We start from the raw sequence: 5768 nt of genomic DNA, 5'->3' as shown, positions 1-5768 counted from the left end.
TGGCCCAAACACCGCGAATTTTTGCATGGATAAGGGGATCGGGCCATAGAATAAGCATGCCTGTTTTTATAAAGATCGGTCAATATTTATCGGGTCAAATGGACCCTAACTTTTGTGTGAAAAATGACATAATTTGTATTCTATAGCGTATATATTTACCACTGAAGGACATAGACCCGAGAAGTTGATAGTGGTTGAGTGGGAGTGGTTGACCTTTAAATTGATACCAATTATATTGTCGTAAGTACTCGGATCTAGGAGTTACACTTATATATTTATAGGTGCTTACGTATTCAGATATTATGTAGTAACCTATTACCACACTGGAGGGCGGGAATATAGCGCTGATCGCTTTGAAATGTTCCATGAGGTTCCAGTTATGGTCAAGGACAACGCCTTAAATGTTTGGTGATGATCAGATAATAATTTTTCGGATGAAGTGGACCGAAAACTTAATTATTTGTACTTTTCTAGTCGAAAGCCGAACATCACAACACAACCCATGGTGAAGGGAATCTGGACAAGTAATTAAAGGGGCTGTACTGATTATTAGTAATATTTGCTGACCTCTAGCCAGTCAAAAGTGTGCAAATATCGCGAAATATTGCACAATCTCAGAATATAGAACCACAGAAAGTTAGATTTTCATGAAAGTTGTGTAGGGTATCGTATGGTCGGCCCCGTCCGATTTACTGCTCCGCTCACTGGTTTTTATTTACATATTTTTTCTTTATTAAGAGACAAACTAACTAGACTTATTTTAAATTCAGCCGCGACGTAAATAGGATAATTACATCTTCAAATCAAAATTAGACTGTATTTAATAATTGGCGAACATTTTATTGTTGGATCGAAAGGTTTACTGAAAAAAATAAAAGTTATATATAAATATATTGATCTCTTTATAATTTGTTACGAAACTAACCCCACACTGCTTTACTCAATTTTTTAAATACACCGTCAAGGAATGTTTAAATATCATAGTATATCCATAGTCATTTCATTACCACCCTGATTTGTTTTCAATTTCATTTAAGAACTTTTCTCAAAATAAATTACCTTGAAACTAAAAGCATCATTTTACTCAACATATCATCGTGACCATGGCAATAACCATCATTTCGTTGTTCGTCCAATTTTCCATCTCTGCTGTAAAATGGATTACGAGTTTTAAATAAATTTACTTTATAATAGTTTATATTAGTTTATAATGCATGGTAATAATATTGAATTCATACTATAAAAGCAGTCGCTACTCTTACATATCCACGGAAATTACAACAACAGTCGCTGTTTTTGCAAATACCTTTACCAAAAGTAACGTTATTGTTACTGCCATTATGCAAAGTTTTATTGGAATCGGCAATGTGACACAATACCTTGAACTTTCCAAATATTTATGGACATTTTACGCTGTTGTCAATAAATATAAAATGTAAAAGTCTCTTCATATGTCACCTGTGCACATCCTGTGTTTACATAGATATATTCAATAAGCTCACTTTTAACAATTTGTTGTTGTTGGTGTGTTTTTGCTCACATCACCTCGCGCGTAAAATGACATTAAATTTTTAACACTTTCCGTTGTAAACAGTGTTGCCAATTTAGCACTTTTAGTGCTAGATTTAGCACTTTTTAAACTCGTTTAGCGCCAAAAAAATTGATCTAGCACCTAGCACTTTTTTTAGCATTTTTTATTTTTCAGTAATTTTTTATAATTTTTATTTCATCCCAACAAATTTTCACGTTTTTATACCCTCCTCCATAGTATGGAGGTTATATTAATTTTGTTTTTCCGTTTGTAACACATCGAAATAATCATTCCGACCCTATAAAGTATATATATATATATTCTTGATCAGCGTAAAATTCTATGACGATATAGCTATGTCCGTCTGTTTGTCTGTCCGTCTAGCGTTTAAACGAATGGAGATAGATCGCAAAAATTTTGCATATATTTTCATTTCTAGTACCTGTCAGTATATCCATGGTGGAGGGTATCCAAATGTATATATCGGCACGGCCGAACTTAACGCTTGTCCACTGGTTCGATTTCATATTGACGCATTGAAATTTCCCTATGTTTCACGCGATGAATTTGATTTTCCAATGTTAAAAAAGTGACAGTAGATTTGTAAGCAGGTACTTCATATGGTGACTATGACATTGTCTGCTAGTAGATTGTTTATTTGAAAAAAAAAATACAGCGGTCCATTGGATGAGAGCGTTGTTAAACACATGAACATGAATATGTTGGAATTTTCTGAAAATAAGTTTTTTATTCACCGAAAAGGACCAAAATAGAAAAATTCAGGCAAACATATATATTTATACCCTTCCCACACTATGGTACAGGGTATTATGTCTTTGTGCATATGTTTGTAACAGGAAAAGGAAACGAGATAGGCACACGGTTTCTTTTGAGAATATGCATCGAATCACTTTTTAAGCCGATTTATGCATGTCCGTCTGTCTGTCCATGTTAAATTGTAAACAAAGTAGAACTCGCATTTTTGATTCGAATTGGATTTATTTGGGGAAATAGGTTCAGATGTAGATATAGCTTCCATATATATTTTCGTCCGATTTTAGGTAAATAGTGCACACAAGGCCCTATATATCCTTCGATTTGCACGAAATTTGTGCAAAGGGTTATGAATTAAGGCTAGAAAGACGTGTGTTAAATTTCGTGAAAATAGGTTCAGATTTAGATATAGCACCAAAGTCCCTATTAATTCATCGATTTGCACGAAAATTGTCATAGCGAACTGAATTAAGTCTAGAATGATGGGTGGTGAGTTTCGAGAAAATCGGTCCAGATTTCGATATATGTAGCTCCCATATATATTTTCGTTCGATTTTATGTAAATGGTGCACCAAAGTCCCCACAGGGAGAATCCAAAAGACAAAACCGCATATTAGGTTGAAAAATGTGCCCAAAACCTTAAAAAAAATCAAATATTGGGTATGGTGTACACAAAAAAGACCGATATACATATTTAATTTTCAATACCAAATGTCTTAGGAGTAGTGCAATTCCAAAGCTCTGTTTTCAATATTGCGACCTCAATCGGATGGACATGGCTAAATCGAAAAGGAGTAGAGTTAAGAATAAATCGGGTCTCTGATGAACATTTCATTTTTACATATTAACAATTTTGTTCATTTAATTTTTTAGCACTTTTTTCTGGCACTTTTTTAAAATTTCTAGCACTTTCTAGCATTTTTTTCAACAAAATCTAGCATTTTTTCTCAACAGAGTTTTGGCAACACTGGTTGTAAAACACATATGGAGTGCAACACAAAATAATTAAATACACAGTAGAGGGAAGTCTGATAAATTGCAAAGGCGATAAATTTACTACCGGTTCTGACGTTGATCATGGTAGTGATGATGTCATGTGCGGCGGCGGTGGCAGTGGCAGTGGTGGTCGTGATGATGGCAGTAATTTTACTGAATCCCTTGCAGTTGACTATAGGAATTTGTAATTGCCAGCTACAATGTAATGTACATTTGTATGTTAGCCTTGTCATTCAATTTACATAACGTTTTGTTTTCATTGTGTTACACATGTATGCATCAATATGTAGGGTTATCCATTTCGTGGTTTCCCAGTAAACGTAAATAAAGTTTGGACGTTGACATTATATGTGGAACACTACGTAATTTAAAAGATCTCCACGCGAACTATTGTAAGCATTGCTTCTTCTGAGGTTTTGACCATTTTCTGATACATTTTGGGAGATATCTCAAGCTAAGTGCTCAAGAGTTGAAGTTTTATCTGCTTAAGCACTGTGTTTCGCGGTCAGCAAATTTTTCTTGCAATAAAGTAATATTCGCTTGAGATGTGTGATATGCGGCACCGTTTTGTAGATACCACATATTCTTCAGTAGCAGGCAAAAAAGTCGATTATCATATGACCATAACGCCCGAATTGACAGTCATCCCATCGTTGTTTACGAAGAAGTAAGGTCCAATTACACCTTCGCACCAAAGAGCGCACCAAACAGCGACGTTTTCTGCATGTAATATGGTTCCAACTGCAAAATCCGCCATAATGTGCCTTAGACATTCCTAATTCGCGAGAACGAAGAGGAATCGGCACATTAGGGTCTTCGACTCCAGAGACTTCAGTCTCTTCTTTTTGCCACAATTTTTTCAATTGCTGTAGGTCGATTCAGTAACTTATAACGATCCGACAATCGACAAGTTTGTCTACACATACAATCGTTTGCAGTAACGAAAATGTTATTCTGTAAAAATGTAGACAAATTGTCGATAAACTTTCAAAAAGCTTTTAATTTGGAACATTTTGAAAACAAAATCCATACAAATTCAGAACAAAACAAGCTATGTCCGTCTGTCTCTTGTAATCACTCTAGCGTCTGAACGAATGGAGATAGATCGCCAAAATTTTGAATATATTTTCATTTCTAGTACCTGTCAGTATATCCATGGTGGAGGGTATCCACCATGGATATATATCGGCACGGCCGAACTTAACGCTTGTCCACTGGTTCGATTTCATATTGACGCATTGAAATTTCCCTATGTTTCACGCGATGAATTTGATTTTCCAATGTTAAAAAAGTGACAGTAGATTTGTAAGCAGGTACTTCATATGGTGACTATGACATTGTCTGCTAGTAGATTGTTTATTTGAAAAAAAAAATACAGCGGTCCATTGGATGAGAGCGTTGTTAAACACATGAACATGAATATGTTGGAATTTTCTGAAAATAAGTTTTTTATTCACCGAAAAGGACCAAAATAGAAAAATTCAGGCAAACATATATATTTATACCCTTCCCACACTATGGTACAGGGTATTATGTCTTTGTGCATATGTTTGTAACAGGAAAAGGAAACGAGATAGGCACACGGTTTCTTTTGAGAATATGCATCGAATCACTTTTTAAGCCGATTTATGCATGTCCGTCTGTCTGTCCATGTTAAATTGTAAACAAAGTAGAACTCGCATTTTTGATTCGAATTGGATTTATTTGGGGAAATAGGTTCAGATGTAGATATAGCTTCCATATATATTTTCGTCCGATTTTAGGTAAATAGTGCACACAAGGCCCTATATATCCTTCGATTTGCACGAAATTTGTGCAAAGGGTTATGAATTAAGGCTAGAAAGACGTGTGTTAAATTTCGTGAAAATAGGTTCAGATTTAGATATAGCACCAAAGTCCCTATTAATTCATCGATTTGCACGAAAATTGTCATAGCGAACTGAATTAAGTCTAGAATGATGGGTGGTGAGTTTCGAGAAAATCGGTCCAGATTTCGATGTATGTAGCTCCCATATATATTTTCGTTCGATTTTATGTAAATGGTGCACCAAAGTCCCCACAGGGAGAATCCAAAAGACAAAACCGCATATTAGGTTGAAAAATGTGCCCAAAACCTTAAAAAAAATCAAATATTGGGTATGGTGTACACAAAAAAGACCGATATACATATTTCATTTTCAATACCAAATGTCTTAGGAGTAGTGCAATTCCAAAGCTCTGTTTTCAATATTGCGACCTCAATCGGATGGACATGGCTAAATCGAAAAGGAGTAGAGTTAAGAATAAATCGGGTCTCTGATGAACATTTCATTTTTACATATTAACAATTTTGTTCATTTAATTTTTTAGCACTTTTTTCTGGCACTTTTTTAAAATTTCTAGCACTTTCTAGCATTTTTTTCAACAAAATCTAGCATTTTTTCTCAACAGAGTTTTGGCAACACTGGTTGTAAAACACATATGGAGT

The sequence above is a fragment of the Musca vetustissima genome, unplaced genomic scaffold (genome assembly GCF_032173495.1).
Source record: "Musca vetustissima isolate MV318-11 ecotype Yass unplaced genomic scaffold, APGP_CSIRO_Mvet_v1 utg43523, whole genome shotgun sequence".
NCBI classification, from domain to species: domain Eukaryota; kingdom Metazoa; phylum Arthropoda; class Insecta; order Diptera; family Muscidae; genus Musca; species Musca vetustissima.
This window is presented reverse-complemented; position numbering follows the sequence as displayed.